Raw genomic sequence first — 22,677 nt, 5'->3', positions numbered from 1 at the left:
GGAGATTCACTAATAACTTAAAGGTTCAAGATCAAAAGATTTTGGTGCAGTGGGGTGGGGTTAGGGGCTTTACAAGTAGGGACAGATATGAGGAAAACTGTTCAAGAAACATACCCTTACCAAGAGCAAAGAGATTTTTCTTTTCTTTTTCTTTCTTTCTTTTTTTTGTTTGTGAAATGCCTATAAGTGATTCCTGGCCTTCCCCCATCCCAGCCATTGATTTTTAGAGGCTGGTATCCATAGTATATAGTACTTCTATACACCGTCATTTTGATTGGAATCAGACTGACAGTAATTCATTCAATTTTTGAATAACTATGGGTTATTGAAACAAAGCGGAAAAGAACATGTATATATACAATCACTACTAAGTCAAACTTACTGTTGTCTGGATATAATATTAAAAAAGATGTAAAAACCTAAAATGATGTTTGGCTCTTAATAACAGAGGTGCTTGAACCAGACACTAAACATGAACAAGAGTTACACGTACACACACTGATCCCTTTTTATAGCAAACTCCTAAGGGTAAAGACTGTTTTGGTGATCAGGATTATTATAGAAACATAAAGATTTATTTTTTGCTTTTAATCTTACCTCTTGTTTTCATAATTTATTCAGTGATTGTGTTTTAAGTTACTAGATTACTAGCTCCTGTACTATACATTTTGTTCTTCCTCCTGCTGACTCTGAGCATTTTATATCAATGCTCAGCATAAATAAATAGCCCTAAAGCCATTTACTGAATTAGAACCATTGACCAATACTTTTTCGAAGAATTTATATTGAACTCATTGGGGTGACATTGGTTAATAAATTATATAGGTTTCTGGCATGCAATTCTATAATACAGCATCTGTATATTGCACTGTGTGTTCACCACCCCAAGTCAAGTTTCCTGTCACCACTTGTCCCCCCTTTACCCTCTTCTACCTCCCCCTGCACTCCTTTCCCTCTGGTAATTCTCATACTGTTACATTTGAGGTTTTTGCTTAATTCCTTCACCTTTTTTACCCAATTCACCAAACCCCTTCCCCACTCAGAATTGTCAATCTGTTCTCTCTGTGGGTCTGTTTGTATTGGGTTGGCTAAGAAGTCCATATAGTTTTTTTCTGTAAAATAAAAGACATATTTGTTTCATTTTCATCAATAACTTTATTTCTTTGGACATTCTGAGTATGTTAGCTATCTCCTGCATGGATAACATTGATTGTGTTCAGTTAATGTCTCAGTTTGATTGCTATTAACTTCAGTTTGTCTACCTGACTGTAGAGCATTTTCCAGTGAGAAATTTCTAGCACTAAATTTTATAAACCACTTTTGACACACTCAGTGGGTCACAGCATCTTCTCCACATACTGCACCTATCTTTTGTATTTCAATTGTGTTTTTACCTTTCTTGAAATAATAAAGCATAATATGCTGAAATGTGTGTTTTCTTCCATCTTCAATATTAAAATGGCTACACAAAAACTCACCAATTTTGATTTTTTTAGGTGCATGCTGATATGATAGCTGTCACAATACAATCTAACAAAATTGTTTTTGAATGAACTTAAAGACAACTAAACTCTACTAAAGCCATCTTACAGAAAAAAACAAACACTTTTTGGCCAACCAAATATTATGTTAGTTAATTTGGTTCATTAGATTCCACATATAATTGAAATCATAGGGTACTTGTCTTTCTCTGACTTGTTTACTTCACTCAGCATAATGTTCTCCAGGTCCTTTCATGTTGTGGCAAAAGGTAAGATTTCCTTTTTTATGGCTGAGTAGTATTCCACAGCTTTTTTAATCTACTCATCTACTTGTGGGCACTTGGGATACTTCCAGATCTTTGCTATTGTAAATAATGTTGCAGTGAACATGGGAGTGCATTTATTCTTCCAAATCATTGTTTTTAATTTCTTCAGATAAGTTTCAGAAATGGAATTGCTGGGTTATAAGATGTTCTGTTTTTAATTTTGGAGGGAAACTCCATACTGCTTTCCCAGTAGCTGATCCAGTCTGCATTCCCACCAGTGGTGAACAAGGGTTCCCTTTTCTCCACATCCTTGACAGCACTCGTTTGTTGATTTATTGATTATAGCCATCCTGACTGGTGTGTGGTGGTTTTAATTTGCATTACTCTAATGATTAGTGACGTTAAGCATCTTTTCAGACGTCTGTTGACCATCTGAATGTCCTCTGGAGAAGTGTCTATTCAGATCCCTTGCCCATTTTTCACTTGGACTGTATTCACTGAGATGTCTTGCACTTTGGTAGACAAGAGTCAGTTGACCTCACAGTGTGATTGCTATAAAGTAAACCTACTGAGACTGTTTTTGTGCTGGTTAGCCTTTGCAAAAGTGTCAATTGAGCCCAATTTGATTCCCACTGTGTGGGCTGCAAAATGATTTATCTACAACTTTGTCTTCCAGTGTTTCTAAATTCATCCCAAGGATAGGGAATATAATATGGGCCGGAGGGAAAGGCCCTCCCACCGGGGCACCAGAGATCTTTTTATAACCAGGGAAGTCTGCGTGTGCTCACCACCATTTTACCTCAGGTACAATACCTTCGTTGCAGCTTATCTATAAAGAGCACATTTCATTGTAAAAACTGAATCTGTCTATCCAGTTTGCTCAACATTCCTTTTTAGAGAGAGAAAAATAAGAAATCACACTGTGTTGACACATGTGTGGAGTTGGGCATTTTATTTTTTGCACTTGACCTTGCAGAAATGAATCTGATTAGTGTTAGAATTAAGAATTCAAATGCCTTTCATTTATTTATTTATTTTTTAATTATATTTTTCCATTACCATTTATCCCCCATATACCCCCTCACTCTACAAAAATGTTTTTCCCCTTTTCATTATTATAAGGCCTGGAGAAGTCTAGTTAATTGTAAACAGTTCTTAATTTAATAATTGCAGATATTTAACTGTCTTTTGTGTTTTAACATTCACCATCATGCTTATAGATACAAATAGGCTTGGAACTAATGATTGTTTCATCTTCCTTGGTCACGTTCCTTTGGCATTACTCTAATGCTGAGCACTGCGCCTTGCTGAGTTCATAATTGGCTCTCCCAGATGCTTAGTATCTTCGGAGCTAAGACAGTTTCATGTACCTTTGTATCTGAGAACCTTATACATAGTCTGTACTTGGTGACAATTTGTTTAAATACTTGACAACCTATATGAAGTACTGTTTTGCATTTTTCACAGTCAAGTACACTAGAAAAGGGAATTTTTTATACATCTGTTCTAGTATCAAATTCAGCCCTCTGCCCACAACAGTTGCTTACACAGAAGTTAATATAAATATTGCTGTCTTTTGTTGGCTTTCTGAATGAATAGAGCAAACACTGCAGCCTTACATGTGTGTACTTTAACAATAAATTTATTAATTGGGTGTTGTTTGAAATTTGTGTGGTTTCTCCTTGCTTCTAGAACTTTGCTGCCTTAAAGATGTACTTTAGGTGACAGTCCCCACACATATGTACACATACTTTTTAGGACTGTTTTTTCTTGGCACAGAAATAGAGACTTAGAGAAAAGTATATAAATATAATATGAGACTTTATCTTAACCAAAATTCAATTGGTCTTGAATGTTTTATTTTTAGTGAAATGGTTACATCGGGAGGCCTTATTTAGGCCTTACTGTGCCTAAATTATACAGGTATTTGTCATCTTCGAGCCAGCGTGGGCAGGGGTGCGTTCCGAGATTGCTCACCGCCGGCCGCAGCACAGCACAGCTGCTGAAGTGTGCGCCTGCTACTTCAGACGCCAGCTACTCGGGCAAGGCCCCCTTCTGGTTCAGCCTAGGAAGGGAGTCTTCTGAGCTCCTTACAGCTCAATGTAGTGTGGGAAGGAAGGAAGATGGGGAATTTACTTTGATTTAATGACCTCGTTTTTCTAAGTGTATTGTTTTTCCCAGATACAGCTCAGAGCAGAGTTCTCAGTAACAGTAACTCAGGTGTCACAAAGTGATCTCACAGCACAATTCAGTGACTACCTATCAACTTTGTAGTCCATCATTTCCCCTCCCCACTCCCCTACCATTTTGATTTTTTTCTTTTGTTGTTTATTGACTTGAGAGAGAGAAAAAACACCAATTTTTGATTTGTTGTTCTACTCATTTATGCATTCATTGGTTGATTCTTGTATGTGCCCTGGCTTGGGTTGGAACCTGCAGCCCTAGCATATGAGGGCGTCCCCCTAACCAACTGAGACCCTGCCAGGATGCGTGTTGGTTCTTTTTAATGGACTCAGAAGAGCTCACTGGCATACCTTTGACATCTCTCCCCACATTGGATTGCTTCTGTTATTTTTTTGATAACTTTAATTTTGTTTTGAAAAACTAGTTTTTATTTGAGGTCTTTTTATCTTATGTAACAAGAAGGGTTTAATTTCATTGTTTTTTCACCTTTAGTAGTATGCTATAGATACTGTATTATGGTGTACAGTTTTGGTCATTCACTTGAATTAAATCAGTTATTGAAGCATTTAATTGTTGTGTACTTCACAGAGCAATTTAAAATCATTGAAGCAATTAATGTTTTTTAAAATATATTCAGCCTTCCAGTTAAAAAGCCTCTACAAAGTATCTCAAGTTGCTTACAGATATTAAATCACTTGCTCTATGTTCAAAGCAGGTTAAATTGTATATCATTTCATTTAGCATATAATACTGGATGAAATTTGTACAATACCACTATTTTCACAGCTGTGTAACAATGGTATAATTTTTGCTTTTGCTAAACAGGAAACATTAAAGAAATTGTATGTATTATGAGGTCTTGAGCACAAGGTACATTGACTAAATCTAACAGGAAGGCAATTTTTTTTCTGTACTTCCAAGTTTCTGATGAGTTCCTTTAAAAATAAAATGCTAATAACTCAAAATTATAAAGGCCTAATAACTCTTCATGTTTTTAATATAACATCAGATTTAGCTAATAATAAGATAAAATTAAACCTCTTGAGAGAAAAAAATCTTTTTATCCAAGATTGTAATTTCCTTTAAAGATTTCATATATTTACTTTTAGAGAGAGGGAGGAAGAGGGAGAGAACCATCTATGTGAGAGAGAAACATCAATTGGTTGCCTCTTGTATGTGCCCCGACCTGGGACCAAACCCCCAACTCGGGCGTGTACCCTGACCGGGAATTGAAACAGGGACCTTTTGCTTTGCAGGACATTGCCCAACTAACTAAGCCACACCAGTCAGGGCTCCAAGATTATCTTAAAAGCAAATTTTTACACACATTATGTGATCCAGAAATAATTGACAATTAAAAAAATACTTTAAAAGTATCTATCAATTAGAAATGCTTTCAGATTTATACATGATGTCATAAAACAAGAGGGACTTATTTTTCCAAAACAAGAAGTCTAGAAAGTAATTCTTTACTTTTTGTTTAAAGGCTCAGTGTTGTCAGGGTTTTGTCTTCATGCTTTCTCTCCTGCTCACTACAGAATGGGCCTTTCCACTGACTCCCGTATCACATTCCAGTTCAGGGCAGGAATAGTAAGGGATGGGTGGAGATGGGTTGAGCCTTTCTCTTAATCGGGAAATGGAAACGTTTTTCCAGTGACCTCCAGCAAATGTGTGGTGTGGGTCTACTGTCCCGTGGCATGTGGCTGCTCCCCGCTCTGAAGAGGATTCGGGGCCTTTGTGGTGGATCAAACGGGGAAGCCATAGTTTGAGAATGATTTTTGAGTAAACAGTCAATAGTTTCAACTATAATCTGATCATTAAAACCTTGTTAACTTTAAATCGTATCCCATCTCATTCTGACTCAGTGCCACCGGTTTGTCTGTTTTATCCCCAGATTAGGAAACTCGAATCTTATTACACCAAGTTTTCATTGCTATGACTACCACATTCCAAGTTTCTGGTCAAAGGCATTCCTCGGAGAATTGGTATCTCTGGTTAAAAAGTCATCTAGCCTGTGTCACATTTAATACCTGACCTGTGCTTTTCATATTCAGAAGCAGAAGAAAATGCTCTATATTGTCAACAGGGAAGGCTTTGAGAAGTAGAAAAAGAGCAGCGTGATACATTGGTTAGAAGCAAGGGACTGCAAGCTACAGCTTGCAGGTTCACTACCTTTTTTGTAAATCAAATCTTATTGGAACACAGGAATGCCCACCATTTGCATATTGTTAAGATTGCTTTCTTGCTACAACAGCGGGGTTCAGTCATTGTGAAAAAGACCACAGGGCCCATAAGCCTAAAATATTTCCTATCTGACCCCTTTAAAAAATGTTTGTCAGCTACTGGTGTAAGAATGTGGGCTCTGTGGTCAGACAAAACTGAGTTCAAATTTGGTTCTGTCATCTGTAGCTTGACTCAAAGGCTGTTTGTGTGATTTCACATAACACGCATTGCACAGTACCTGGCGTGTGGTAGGTATTCATTAAATATTTATTAAACTTGTTAGATTTTTATTATGACTTAACTATTTTAAATGAGCTGTAACTTTTAATTCAAAGGAGATTTGAATCTCTAAATTTAAGTACGCCCTACCCCTACAATAAACATTTAGTAAACTGGGAAGGGTATCGTATAATGATAAGAAATTTTCAAGAGTTGCACAAAATGCTGTATAGTGACAGTGAGATTGATGTAGAAGCCAAACAACCTAAATGTATAGAGAAGTAAAGCCCAGACTTAAAAATACAATTACAGGCATACCTGGGAAATATTGCAGTTCTGGTTCCAATCCACTGCAATAAAGCAAATATGGCAGTTAAGCAAGTCACACAATTTTTTTTAGTTTCCCACTGCATATAAAAGCTACATTTACACTATACTGTAGTTTAGTAAGTGTACAATAGCATAAGCCTAAAAAACAATTTACAAACCTTAATTTAAAAAGGATTAAAATACCTTTTTTGGTAGTAAATGCTAACCATCATCTAATCCTGTTGGGAAATGGCACCAATGGACCTTCTACACAGGGTTGCCACAAACTTTCCATCCGTAAAACGAAATGCAGTGCCTTCCAAGTGCAATAAGGTGATCAATGTCTGTAATTAGAACTAAGCTATTGAATGTTGTAGAAAGCCATGCCCATCAATTAAAGTAGAGGTGAAGATACTTTATGAGAACTTAGAGGAAGATGATATTTAACAGTGAGTATACTAAAGAGGGGACATAACTACCAATAATACAGAAATAAAAAGATTGTTAGGGAATACTATGAATAATTATATGGTAACAAATTAGATAACCTAGATGAAATGGACAAATTCCTACAAAAACAAACTACCATACAATTTACAAACAACTACAAAGTCAATACAGACTCAAAATCCTCAACAACAGACTAGCAAATAGAATTTGGCAATAATAAAAAATTACAAACCATGATCAAGTGGCATTTATTCCAAGAATGCAGTTAGTTTAACATGAAATAAATCAGTGCAATATACCATCTCAACAGAATAAAAGACACAATCATCTAAATAGAGCAAAAAGTCATTTGACAAAATCCAACACATTTTCATGATAAAAACGTTCAACAAAGCAGGAGTAGAAAGGAGTGTCCTCAGACTGATAAAGGACATCTGCAAAAACCCCAAAGCTAGTATCATCTTATTGTTGTTCAAGGACAGGTGTCTCCATTTTCAATTGGGAAAGACTGAAGATTTCCTCTTAAGATCAAGAGTAAGAGAAGAATTGTCTTCTATTCAACATTTTATCAGGGGTTCTAGCAAAGGTAGTTAGGCAAGAAAAAGAAGTAAAAAGCATCCAGGTTGGAAATGAAGTAAATCTATCTCTGGTCACAGATGAAATATCTCGTATATTACAAAATCCTAAGGAATACACACACATGCAATTAGAACTAATTAACAAGTTTGACAAGGTTGCAAGATACAAGATCAAGATAAACCAGTTGTATTTTGTACACAAGCAGTGAAAATTCAGGAATAAATTTATTGAAGTACAAGAGTTTTACACCAAAAACACAAAATGGTGTGCAAACTATCACTAAAAGAAATTGAAGACCTAAATAAATTGAAAGATAGCTCATGCTTGTGAACCGAAAGACAATATTGTTAAGATGGCAGTATTCCTGGACATAATCTACAGATTCATGCATCAAATTATCAGCTACCTTTTTTTGTAAAAACTGACAAGTGGAAATGCAAAGAATCTAGACATACATGTATGTATCAAATGGAAATAACAGTTCAGAAACATGCCCTTGCATTTATGGTCAATTGGTTTTTGACAAGAGAAAGGGTAGTCTTCAGTAAACGATAGAGACAAATGGATATTTGCATGCCAAAAAATGAAACTGGATCCTACCTGACAACATGTACAAAAAATGTAACTCAAAATTGATCACAGGCCTAACTGTAACAGCTGAAACCATGAAACTGTTAAAAGAAATGGGTAAATTGTTGTCACCTGTCACTGGTCTGTGGTTTCTTAGATATGACACCGAAAGCCTAAGTGACAAACGAAGGTATAAATAAATTGGACATCATCAATTTGAAAACGTGTGTGTTTCAAAGACGTAATCAGGAAGGTGAAAAGACAAGCCTCAGAATGGAAGGAAGTATTTGCAAATGAACTATTTGGAAAGAGGCTTATATCCAAAGACTCTAAAGAGCTCTTAAAATTAAAAAAAAAACAAACAGTTAAAATAGGCAAAGGATTCATGGAATCTAATGAATAAACTGAACTAACAAGCAAAACAGAGACAGACTAATAGATGGAGAACCAGATGACAGTCTTTGGGGTGGGGGAGGGACTGAGCAAAAAGGAAAAAGGACTCATCACAAGGACAACAGTGTGGTCACTGCTGGGGGGAAGGGCGTGTAAGGGGACTAAATGGTAATCGGAAAAAATATAATAAAGATTGAAAGAAATAAGTTCACCCCAAAACCAGTACACAGATGTCGATAGTAGCATTATTCATAACTCTCAAAAAGCAGTAACAGCACAGTGTCTATCAGTGAATGAATAGGTAAGCAAAATGTTGTATAGCCATACAATGGGATATTAGTTGACCATCAAGAAGAATGAAGAACCTGATAGATGCTGCTACATGGATGACTTTTGAAAACCTGCTAAAGAGAAAGAGCCCTACACAACTGACCACATTTTATGTGAAGTGCCCAGAACAGACAAATGTATAAAGACAGAAAATAGATTAGCGATGAGAGATGGGGGAGGTGGGGAATGACCATAGATAGTTATGGGGTTTCTCTGTGGGGTGAGAAGGCTGTGAAATTAGACAGTGGTGATGGTTGTACAGCTTTATGCACATATTAAAACCACTAAATTGCACAATTTAAAAGTGCATATAAAAGAGCGAATATAATATAAAATTTAAAAGACATGGGGAAGAGTTATGGAAGATTGAATTATAAGCAGACCAGTCTTTAACAGAGAAAGGTAAAATAGAAGGAAATATTCTCATATTGTTTGGCCTCAGAACACCAAGTAAAATTAATGAACAGAGACTGGAATCTAGTCACATTTTTAATGATGTGTTTTTATTTAAGTTTTAAAATGAAGGGGGAAAAAGTCAAACACCTAAACAACATCAAACATTAAAAGTAGAATGAAAACATCAGGCTGTCATCAGACCTCTCCTGCAGCACCTGGTGACGGGAGGTAATCGAACGGTGTGTATAGAACGTCAGTGGAATAAGCTTATGATCCCAACCTCCTTGTCCAGCTGAGCTATGATCCGGTGTGCATAAGAATAAAAGAAAGGGGCAGGGGAGAGCTGTGGGGCAGGGGGAGGATGGGGACAACTGAACAACACTAAAAAATGGGTAAAAGAATGATTTTCTCAGTCATAATCAGGGGAGATCCACACCACCAACAATAACAAATGCATACGTAGAATTCAAGACTGGGAAATAATGAAATAAATGACATTTAAATAGTTTCTGCTACTTCATTTTAAAACAATATGTTAAAAATAATTCTTATAAAATATATGATGTCTTCTGGTGGAAAAAAATTGTACTGTGGATCAAAAACTCCAAGATCACTTCAAAAACAGGAAAATGGAAGAAACCATATTTAAATGCCTTATTTTACAACTTGTGGAGTCAGATGTTATTTTATTCTTCACATTCATAGAAAAAATATATTTAAAATCAAAGCAAAAAGAATAAACAAGAACCATGACAAAAATGCTACACAAACTTTTTACAATTACCAGTGAGTTTAGTTCTTTATTGAAGGTAGAAACAGCCATGCGGCCTGGAAAACACCCAGCAGGCATTTTTTTTGAAAACTTATTTATTTTTAGAGAGAAGGGAAGGGAGGGAGAAAGAGGGAGAGAAACATCAATGTGTGGTTGCCTCTTGTGGGTGTGTCCTCAACTGGGGACCTGGCCCACACCCCAGGCATATTCCCTGATTGGGAATTGAACCAGCAATCCTTTGGTTCGCAGGCCTGGACTCCATCCACTAAGCCACACCAGCCAGGGCTCACCCAGCTTGCTTTTTCAAGAGACTACTAAGCAAAATAATATCAGTTGAAAGTAGAAGGATGGCAAAGCAATAATAGATGAAGTCATTCAAAAATATATAGGCCATTCATATTTGTGAAAAGGCAAAACAATGCTAATCTGTGCAAAAAAGGAATAATTTATATTGGCAAAGATTTCATAGCTATAAGCCTATTTGTACTGGACATACCGAATTAAAATACATCAAAAAAAATCTGAAAAAGAAAACATGTCCCTTGGTGTCAGATCTGGATTCAAGAGAAACAAGTAAACACTGAAAGAAAAGAATAAGGAAAGGACCAACATGAACTTGGGAAGAACCGGAAGCAATGACACTGGCCCAGAAGTGGTAGCAATGATGATACACATCTGAGGAAATTTGAGATGCTGATTCAATAGCTTTTGCCCCTGTAACAGCTACAGTACAGGGATTACAAAGCACGTCAGAAGTCAACGCACAGGTAAGAGTGTGTGTGTGTGTGTGTGTGTGTGTGTGTTCTGTATTTGAGCACCAGCCAGTTCTCTGTAATCACCAATAGTCTCTATCGTCTTACATAGAGAATGTTGTCTTATGTTGTCTTAATAGAGGAGACCCAGCCAGTTGGGGCGAAGGGATAAGAAGGTTGTGAGTGTGAGCAATAAAATAGAATGAATGATTGTAATAGTTCAAAAAGTAACAATTGTAAAAACTTACATATATTTAATATGGAAAAGTCTTTATTTTTAAATTTAATTTATTTATCTTTAGAAGGGAAGGGAAGGAGAGAAGGAGAGAAATATCAATGTATGGTTGCTTCTGGTGCATCCCTTGCTGGAAACTGGCCCCTGCTGGGAACTGGCCTATAACCCAGGCATGTGCCCTGATGGGGAATCGAACCGCCATCTTTTGGTTCGCAGGCCCATGGTCAATCCACTGAGCTACACCAGCCAGGGCGGAAAAGTTTTTATTTTTTACCACAATAAAAAATAAGTTCAAAAACCTTTAAAAAAGTAAGTTATAAATCAGTTGAAACATTTAAATGTTTGTCATAAAAGGATTATATTCATTCATCTGCTGCAGTTTGCTTCATATTTTACAAAGTAATGGCTTATTGAGACATGATACAGCACTACGTAAAAATTCTCACCTTGCTTCTAGATTAAGGAAGTCAGTTTTAGTTAAAACACTGTCTCATTTCCTCTCTTTTCATTTTTGTTGTTACTCTCATTTCATGTTCCTTTTATGACACCCTAATTGGAAAATTTTAGTTTTTGATTTGACACCTGCTTCTTAACCGCTACAAAACATATTAATTATGCTTACTGCCCTTATAAAAAAACATAACGTTCAGCTAGCTAACTAGCATAAATAATCCATCACTGGGAATCATTAACCATCTGTGACAAACTAGAATTAATTACTATCTTTATACAAGTGAAGGCAACCACTTGATTACAAGGCTGACAAAAACATAAACCCAGTTTCACTTTAAATATAATAGTGCACCACCTCATATTGCAGGTTGTTTTCTTTCCCTTAGAATAACTTGTAAATGACAGCCTTTAACAGGAAGATCTCATTTATCCAGTAGATTAATAATTCCCACCAAAATACACCTTAGAACCCAGGAAATAAGCTTCCTACTCCAGCCAAATTTCTTGCTATAAAGTTCAATTTATTTGTCCAGTAGCCCCTTAAGCCCTCATTCAGAGCCTGTTTACTTTAAATATACCGTTTAATTTACTATTTAATAATGATTAGCCCTGTTTAACAAATTAACAATTATTTAATGATAAAAACTTCTTGATATCAGTGAGGGGGGAAATGATGGAACTAAAGAAATCGTAGTTGTCTGAAGAATGTATGCCGTGATGCTTCAGTCGAGTCTAGTGACATGTGCCTGGGACCGTGCTCAGTAGGTATTAGTTGGCTGAGTAAAGAACAGCAATTCAGAATGATGACGTTCAGACGTGCCAAAGAGGAAACTTTTCACAAAGTTTCATGCAAGTGGTGAAAGAAATTTCGGTCCTGAGGTAGTAAATTCACAGATATTGGTAAAATGCAAAGCCAGGGTGACTTATTTTCAGAGAAATTAAGAAGAACAAAGTGTTCTTATGTATTATACCCGCGTGTGTATTTATCCAAGTATCTAATGTTTGCTAATGGTGGTGTGTTTATTGTAGAGACACATGTGAGATGACTAGTTATACATTGTGGTGTGGGCTTTCTCTTTTTCAGGTTGGATTTAGGAAATTCTACACGAAGTATTTCAGCAGCACAGTTTCCCTTGCGAAAATAGACTACTGCTCATAGGGATGAATGAAACAGAAAAGGCAAGATGAGCAGTGGGTTCACAATCTTGTGCCTGCTACTTGATTACACATCATGTGGACTCTATTGTTAGCGCACGAAGAGAAAGGCAAAGTTCTAAGAGAATAGTGGGTACCGTCGGAAGGAAATCCAGAGTACCTTCGTGTTGTTTTTTTGAGACTGAACTTTACTATGACCTAAGCACGGTGCTAGTATCTTTACCTACATATATTATACCCCCTAATTTTTATAATTCTGAGATAAGTACTACTTTGATCCCTGTTTCATAGATGAGGAAAATGAGTCACAGAAGGTAATGACTCAGTATATGGTTCTGTGGGTTACCCCAAACATCATCATTTCGTACCAGGCCTACATTTGTTTCTAGCCTAAACATGGTCCACTCGCTACTTCAGAAGTGACCATAATCCTTGGTGTGTTTCTGTAAAACAGAACTCCCAATAGCATCTCTATCCTGGATCTGAACTCCATCCTTGTTTATCAACTCCTCCCTTAACTTTCCAAGTGGATGTCTCATAAGCATCTCAGATTTACCTATTCAAAACAAAATTCCTGATCCCCATCTCTTAGCCTTCTCTCTTCATGGTCCATTCTTCCCCATCTCAGTGAGGGGCACACCCACCCACCCAGTGGTCCAGGAGAAAGCTGGGTGCCATCATTCTGTAAAATGAACCAAGTTACTATGCAGTGTTTTTTGACTTGCATTCTGCAACTGTGAAGTCTTTCATTCTTAAAAAATTAGGACGTTTTGTCCTGGCTGCTGTAGCTCATTGGATTGAGTGCAGGCCTGCAAACCAAAGAACCGCGGTTCAGTTCCAAGTCAGGGCACATGCCTGGGTTACAGGCCAGTTCCCAGCAAGGGACACACAAGAGGCAACCACACATTGATGTTTCTTTCCCTCTCTCCTTCCCTTTCCTTCCCCCCTAAAGATAAATAAATAAAATCTTTTTTAAAAATTAAGACATTTACAATTATAGGCTTGGCCTATAATTGACCTAAAAATAATGAAATCAATACATAAAAATTATATCTTTAGACAAAGTAGAGTATGTCTAGTAATAATATAGAAAATCCACCACAAGTTTATGTTAAATAAGATATCCCAAACTGTCAGCTTGGCAAGCTGACATTCTCCCATCTCATCTCATCCCAATTGAACTGTTTTGCATAATTTGTTTTAAAAGAAAAAAAATTTAGGCGAGGAGCACCCTTTTCAATCCCCACTCCTGTCTGTTATGCTGGTCCAATTCACACATCTGACATCTGAGTTTGTAATCCCAGCTTTAAATCATGAGCCCTTGGTACATTTAAAATATGCTATTGAATTTAGTAACATTTTGGACAAAGTCTGTTTGATAAAATGAACTAGACCTGTGATTATAGAAAGTAACTCAAATTGTATCAGAATAGTTTTTCCAAACCAGTCTTTACAAGCTAATATTAAATTATAGAGCAGTCAGTCATGCCTATTAATATCTTTTTAATGTGTTCTCCCTGTAGAAATAAGTAGGATATCAGAATCTTTTTAAAGCCAGACTGAAAGTTGAGATGTGTGAAATGGCACACACTTACCCTGTTGAGTGTGTAGATTTATCAGGGAATAATATTGGGCCTATCAATAGAATATAGTTATGAATTGTCAATGGCATTTTCAGTCTGTCAGCTTAATTGTCAGGGTAAAACTAATGGGTAAGTGGGATACAGCACGATTTGTTCTAATATCTTTTGTAAAAGAGGCCTCTAATGTTAGCAAAAGGTTACTACTCAGGTACCAAGGGCAACATTTCAGCGCTGTTTACTTTCCCATGATCTAAGTGGGTTTTGTTTCAAATTGTGTTTCATAAGGTTGAACTTTATGAAATTGCCCAAATGTGGCTATTTTTGACCTACAAAAAAAGACAATTCACATTGTTCAACCTAGTACATCTGTTATTCCAACCTAGAATATATTGTTCCAAACTGGGAAAGTGTTTTTTAACAGAAACTAAAATAGTTTGGTTTCTAGGTTAGTAATTAACATGCAAATTGTCCCTGCTTTCTGCCAGGTCCTATGAGCACATGAATGATCATTTTCTCTCTTCATCTCCCTAAGTCTTTCACTTGTGAGAATTTCTCAGAGCTTTGCCATAGGTTGTCTCTTACCCATCCTCCCTAGGAGGGAAGTCTCATCATCCTGATCATCTTTTATGTGCTGAGCACTCCCAACAGCATCTCTGTCCTGGATCTGAACTCCATCCTTGTTTATCAACTCCTCCCTTAACTTTCCAAGTGGATGTCTCATAAGCATCTCAGACTTACCTATTCAAAACAGAATTCCTGATCCCCACCCCTCAGCCTTCTCTCTCCATGGTCCATTCTTCCCTATCTCAAGTGAAGAGCACACCCACCCACCCAGTGGTCCAGGAGAAACCTGGGTGCCATCCTGACTCACTGTTTCCATTACCTGTGTTCTGTGCAGTTCTGTTAAATAAGAATTTCCACAATCCATTTCCTCCTTTTCTGTCTCCATTGCAGCCGCCTTAGTCCAGCCACTGTCTCCTTTCAAATAGGTGGTTGCAATAACCACCCAATTTGTCCTTAGGCTGCTGCTACTCTAGATTCCCTGTAACGCATTCTGTAAACAGCTTGTTAAATGTCCTGCGTTTAGGAGAATATGCGACATCCTTGCTTCCTCCCAAACCCTGTATGAGCTGCCCGTGTCTACTTAACCCAGCCTCCCCTTTCCCTTCTGTCCACTGATTTCTTTCAGCCCCTCCTGTTCTTAAGTCTCCTTCCTGCCCTTGGGTCTTCATTTTGCCCTGTGTCTGAAACACTGCTTCCCTCCTCAACTCATCCTTCAGCTCTCAGCGTAAATAACACTTGCTCAAACAAGTATTCCCCGATCCGCTCCCCAGTTTCAAGTCAGCCCCTGTGATTCTTTCATATAGCACATTATTATGTTTTCTTCATTGCATTTAAACATAGTTTGCAATTAGATACTCATGTGTTTATTATGCTAATTAAGCTCTGCAAGGCAGGGCTCCTGTCAGCTGTGCTCATCACTCTGTGTCCAGGGCCCCGGTACCTACTGGATGCTATCTGCCTCAAGTGAAAAACAGTCTGTCTTGTATGTTGGACTTGAAGAAACCCAGAGTGTTGGAAAAGGCTGTGATGCTGAGGGGCTTCTGAGAGTGGGGTATATAGCACATGGAGCAGAGGCTGGTCTCAAATGTCGTCTTCCTTTTGAGTGAGATGACTTTCTGAGCCCTTAGATTGTAAGCTTTTGAAAACAGGTACTTTGTTTCTTCTGTTCATTGCTGTATCACTAGTGCCTAGAAAAGTGCCTGGTATATAGTAGATGCTTAATAAATATTACACTTATTGAGTGAGTGAGCTTCTGTTTCCTCTTTTGGAAAGTTCCTTTCTTGTGACACTGAGGGGTTTGATAGAAGAAAACATAGAAAGTGCTTAGTCATAGCAGGTACTCGATAAATGCTGGAAACCATATGGCTTTCAAAATGTAATTCTGATTTTTATTTATTTATTTTTAGAAAGAGGTGAAGGATGCAGAAACAAGAGGGAGAGAAATATCAATGTGGGGTTGCCTCTTGCACATCCCCCACTAGGGATCTGGAGCACAACCAGGCAAGCGGGCTGGCTGGAAATCAAACTGGTGACCCTTCAGTTTGCAGCCAGTGCTCACTCCACTGAGCTACACCAGCCAGGGCTGATTTATTTATTTATTTTTTACACCAGTGATTCTCAAAAGCCCTGGGCCCCATGAAGATGGAGAAGGAGGTGGGGGTGGGGCACAGTGAGGTAGTTGTGTTAGAATACCTCTGCAGGCTTTTATAAACTACCCAAATTTGTTCCTCACCTCCACTGCCTACTACAGAGTGGCTGTTTATTAGTATGTATTTTTTATCTGTAATATTGCCAGCTTTATTCTTCTGGCTAAGAGATCCAAAGGTGATTTAAGGTTTACATTTTAATAGTTATTTCACCAAGAGTTTTTAGGTGCCCCGTTGCCTTTATAAGCTGGTTGCAAAGTTTGACTCTTACTCATTTAAAAAAATAATTCTGTTGATTAAAAAATACATATAAGGAAAAAGAAAACTGACACCACACAGAAATAAGCACTGTCTGATGCATGTATGTGTACACATACCCATGTATACACACAACTTGGGATTTTATCCTACATATGTGAGCTGATACTAAATACGCTGCTTTATAACTTGTCATGTTTTGCTTTATAATATGGAATGCACATATTTCATGCATATGTGTGAAACTTCCCTACGGAAAAATAGACCTGGAGAATGGGCCAAAATACAAACATCCACTAAGATGCTGGTAATAAGGAAACTGTAACAAAATTTTATCAGATAATCAAAAATAAAACAAAGAAAATGCTAACAGAAAGAAAGCAGGGGCCAGAGTTTATTATCAGCCCCTCCCCCAACAAAATTCATTGCTAAAGCAGACAGGTTAAAGATGTCTGGATGAATGTCTTCGCTTTGTATTCATAAAACTTGTTTCTTATTCTTCCCTAAACCCTTCCAACTCATCTACTCCTCTTAGCAAACATCTTCAGGGTCCAAATGCCTAGTGAGAGTCCTCCTATATCCCTGGATGGGCCGAGTCCGCCCACCTCTGAGGTCCCTTCTGCCTCCTGGCTTACACCTTCTGTGGAAGGTGGAGGACTCCCTCCTGCCCGTCATACCTCTTCTGAAAGGTGGTCTTCCGTGGACTTTGGCATGCTGTGCGGTTTTCTTCATTTTCGTCACAAGACTTTGGCCCATTGAGTATTTTTCAATTATTTCCTTTTCAAATAAATTAACCCTGCATGGATTCAGGGCCTTTTCTTCTTCTTCCCTCATTCAGTTTGTGTTGCACCCAAAGACCAAGAGTCTCGATAGGACCCAGGGCACTTTGCTCTTTCTCCACCAATAGGGATCTCCAGAATGGCTATATTTAAATATATTTCTCAGGTGTGCTGAGGCAAAGGTTAAGAAACCTGTGTAAATCTTCCATAGAACCGCTGTTGCTGGAATAATAACCAACAAATATTGTTGGCTCTATTTCAGGGGACTGTCAATGTTGTTACACAAATATATACACATACATATGTACATACATACATATGTATATGAATAAAACTGCAATGATTATACAGTGATGCTGCTGTCTTTGTATTGGTAAGAAATATCTTAATTTGTGCTTGTAGAGTGTTCCTCTAGGTATATTACTTTGCATTTAATTCTAAATACAGTTGCTAGCCCAAAATTAAAAAAGAAAGAAAAAAGGAGGGAAGAATAGATTTCTTGCTTTCCAAAATCAAGTATTAATCTTGCTTCAAGCTATTTTTGCAAGGGAAATATTTCTACTCCTAATGACTGTGGTTGGGAGAGACTCAGTTATGCCGCATTTACCTTTGTTTTATCTCAGTTTAAGAATTTCTGAGCTCTGCAGTCATTTTTATACCAGTTAATTAGGCATGAAATCCAGAAGGGAGAAAGGGATGAGGGTTAGAATCACCACAGGATGTCCACAAATCCCAGAAATAGGAGAAGTGAGAATCTATCAGCCGATAGAACCACACATTACAGCCAGACCTTGGGCTACAGAGACACAAATTCAGCAATTGAAATAGATGAAAGTGCCTCTTAAAGCCCTCTACTGGTCCATAATTGTAAAATGTTTACAAGCATTTGGATCATGTATGCCATTGAAATGTTTAAGTAATTCTAAGTGCCTTGCATCTATGGGGCATATGTTTTCTCATAAGTTGCCGTTTCTAGCATGAAGCTCTGTCTTCTATACTACATGGACACTGCCCATTTTGAATATTTTAAATGTCAACATAGACTAATATTAAGGTTTATGACCTGGCCTTAAGGAAATCCATGCTACAAATTCTGAATTTAGGCATCTTCAGGACACACTGAGATTGTCACTAACCAAAGTAACCTGTTAGAAGTAAATTACTGCACTGGCCACCATGGCTCAGTGTGTTGGGCATCATCCCACAGAGTCAAAGGTTACTGGTTCAATTCCCACTCAGGGCACAGGCCTGGGTTACAGGCCCAGGCCCTAGTTGGGAGCAAACCAAAGGTAACCAATCAATGCTTCTCTCTCACATCAATGGTTTTTTCCCCTCTCTTTCTCCCTCTCTTCCCCTTTCTCTAACAATAACTAAATATAATATTTTTTTAAAAAGAAGTAAAACTACGTACTTCTGGTAGAGCAATATTCGAGAAGGGCAGGTAACAGGACACACCCTCATTATTTGGTTGGTTGTGGCGTAAATGATTTTCAAGCTGCCCCTCTGTAGTGCTCCCAGATCTGATCAACTGCAGTGCTCAGTTTTCTTCCACTTCAGGATCTCTTAGTCTGTCATTGCAGGTCTGCAGGCCCAGCATGGAGTTCAGGCAGTAGCTGCTTGCCGACGCAATTCCCATCACCACTGACCACCAGACTGGTCACCCTGAATTCCTTTCTTCCTTTCCTGCTGTTTACACACGTCTTTGATAACTCTTCCCTGTATTCCCCAGGCAGCTCAGGGAGCCGTTCTGTTGTCTGAACTGCTATTTCCAAAACATAGTCATTTAACAAAATCTGATTCTTGGCTTTTTCTTTAGTCTTTCAACTCTCCTGTTGACAGGTCACTGGGTCTTGTCTCTCAGTATAAGTGTTACACATGTAACTCCACATCTAGCGTAAGTTTATCTGTAAAGGAGAAGTGATACATTTTAATCCACGGTATAGTTCAGGATGAGAGTTTGGAAGCAATTCCTACTGAAGAATCTACTTGGGAGATTCAATGTTTTAAAATAAATGTACAAGTGAAAAATCAGTTCTTGTTTTAAAAAAAGAACAGAATAATCCGAGACTCCTTTGAACAAGCCCATTGTGGTATAGCTATGCTCAGTAAAAAGATCTGTTATTTTAGGTGAAGGGGTTAGGAAAGAGGTAAGTAGAAGCAGCCTTTGGTTAGTACAGGAACCTTATACAATGTAGACCCATGTCACCGGCCATTCATACTTGAAATTACAGGAGGTATAAAATGTGAATTTCATATAGCATAAAAAGTCTTTTTTAATACTTGGTTTTTATATGTTTTTCACTTCTTTATCATTTTCTGAGATTCTAGTAGTAATGAAATAATTTAGGCTTTAGGTTAATAAACCTAAAGCCTATACTATTAGCTATTAAAATAAATAGGTATTACTGATTTTCTAAAATTATCCTCTTAATTAAACTTCCAGATAAGAATATCTGCCCATCAGTCATAAGATAAGGCATCGTTCTTTTGAGAGCTGTGGATGCAAGCACATTCCCCTTGTCATTAATATGGACTTCATAGCAGTGAAAGCAATTATCTACCACTACAATTATTTAGATTAGCTACTTGATTTCCATTAATCAAAAGAAGACAAAAAAAAAACTTAAGTAACTATAATATGCAACTGACTCTCCGCCTCAGACTTTAAATAAAATGTATTCTGATAGGTCATTTCAAAGAGATTATATGGAACCAAAACCAGGAGCTCTTAATGCTCTGACCTAAAATTGAAGTTCACCACAGGATGTAATAGACACTCAATAGTGCTCTGTTTTCCTGGGGAGATACAAGATAAAAAATAATAATAATGTATTCTGAATCTCAGCTGACTCTTCATTATGTCATGAGCCTAAGACACTGTGTGAAAAACAGATTTGGTGACTGTATGTAAATGAGCTTTTCTACCTGTAGGGAATCACCTCTGTGAGATTCAATATTTAAGCAGCTACAAAGAGATTTATTAAAGAGAAAAGTGCATCTGTTACTGATTAGAATAGTTGGAGAGAATGACACATTAAACAGTGATTTTTAAGTAGTCAAGTTAGTAAATCATTATCAAATGACTTTAGCGTTGGAAATAATCTTAGAGATCAAAGGCCACCCTGCAGTCCTTTACTGATGAAGCCCAGGACACATTCTAAGACCACCTACAACATTCCAGCTGTTTGAAAAGAGCTCTGTCCTACCATACTGCAAGATCACTAAAGACAGTGTTTAATTGTTGCTCACAGCCGTGGTATTTGCACAGTGCTAGGGATATATTAAACATTCAAAGTATGAGTCTGTGTGATGAATTCATAAGTGATTTGATGAACAAACATGATCATCTGTCTGTTGCACAGGGATATGTGTTATACAAATCATACTCAAGATTGATGTTGTGTGTTTTCAGAAGTTCTCGCTCATTAAAGTAGCCTAAACGCTAATGATATCTATCCCTCTCCCTCCCTCCCTCCCTCCCTCTCTCTCACACACACACACAACATAGTTATTGATCTCATACTTCTCACTGGCCTCTGTATATTCAAATTAACTAGGAATATAGAGATCCCTAAATACTCTTGCCAGTCGCCAGATGGCCAAATCTCCAGCCAGAGTGTAAATGCCTGGGGTATTCAGTATCCTGCCCTCTGTCTCCTTATAGGTCTTTTGTCTTCATTCGGAGCTGCTGGTGTCCGGATCCAGTGTCCTGTGCCCTTGATCCCCCAGACATGTTTTTCTTCTCAGCTGTACATTTTAATTTTTTCTCACATGCCACACATCCAAACAGGCATTTCTTGTGGGCCAGGGTAGTGGGAAGGGAGGATTGATTTTTTTTAGCAAGGCATTGATCTATGTGAGTTGAACCATCTAAAAAGGTCATAGCAAATCTAGGACAATTTGAAAAATAAAATAATCAGAACAACAGATGATAACTCATAAAATAAATACCTATGAGTTCATGCTCATACAAACTAATAATTTTCATATATAGATAAAAGAGAGAAAGGATAGCTCTTTCTTACAGCAGAATTCCAATTGATGAATATAGAAAGAATGATGAAAGAATCACTATTCAGTAAACATGATGGTAATTGTTGCAGGTGAGAAGGGATATCAAGGGATATCCCTTTAATATCAAGGGATATTAAAATTAGTAGCCAGAATTATAATGAGAAATAGGATATTTGCATAGTCTTAATGTATCTACCCACAGATATATTTTTTTAACATTCTAGGAGATTAAGGAGACATGACAACTAAATGCAATGTGGGACCCCGGATAGAATGCAGGACCAGAAGGGGGCATTAGTGGGATAACTGGAAAAATTTGAATAAGGCCTATAGATCAGTTAGTACTACTATATCACTGTTAATATATTGATGTTTATAATTCTGCATCAGGTGTAGTTAAGATGTTAACACTCAGGGAAACCAGATGAAGGGTGAATAGCACACATTTTTTATCCTTTTTGTAAGTCTAAAATTATTTCAGAATTAAAACTTAAAATATTTTTTAAAATAAATTAAAAGGCCATAAACCATTCTGATATTTGAGTGGCCCTTGATAAAAGAAGGCTAAGAAGATATAGCAAAGTTTTTATGATCCACATTTGACCCTGGAAATAGATGCCCAATAGATTTGCCCAAGGCATTGTGAGGCCAGGTATGAGGTTCCTACGGCCCCTGCATTCTCCTGACTTATTCACCAGGAGGATGGAGAAGGTATTATTATTCCCATTTCATAGACTTGGAACCAGAATTCTAACAGAAGATTTGTCATTTAGTGAGGGATGGAGTTGGAACTCAAGTTCAGGTTTTCCCATTCTTAATCTAGTTTTCATTTGTATTCCATAATTGTAGCTACTTCTCTCTGTTTTTTTTATTTTTGTGACAAATATTTATTTAGAATCTTCTAGGCAAGACATTGCACTGAGAACCATTCACACACAAATGGAAATGACTTTTGCGGGATACTCTTCAATGAGGTGAGTTTTGAAAGAGTAACAGAAGTAATCAGGTGACAAAGGCTGGGAATTTCATTCTAAATAGTGGTGGTGCTAACTCAGTCTCTAAAAAT

At 37.4% G+C, this 22,677-nt stretch overlaps 1 protein-coding gene and 1 non-coding gene across 2 annotated transcripts in view; both read left to right on the top strand.

Annotated features, from left to right (window-relative positions):
• The window catches only part of SERPINI1 (serpin family I member 1), a 73,442-nt gene that overhangs the window by 2,764 nt on the left and 48,001 nt on the right, over positions 1-22,677 (top strand). The gene's annotated exons all lie outside the window — the stretch shown is intronic.
• Positions 20,283-20,409, top strand: LOC119062465 (small nucleolar RNA SNORA25). The gene has a single exon (XR_005084976.1). It is a non-coding gene; the product is annotated as a small nucleolar RNA SNORA25 (small nucleolar RNA).

This window comes from Artibeus jamaicensis, unplaced genomic scaffold, assembly GCF_021234435.1.
Source record: "Artibeus jamaicensis isolate MK-2021 breed Jamaican fruit bat unplaced genomic scaffold, CSHL_Jam_final scaffold_474, whole genome shotgun sequence".
Lineage (NCBI taxonomy): Eukaryota > Metazoa > Chordata > Mammalia > Chiroptera > Phyllostomidae > Artibeus > Artibeus jamaicensis.
Note: the sequence above shows the minus strand (reverse complement) of the source record. Positions and strands in the feature narration are given on the sequence as shown.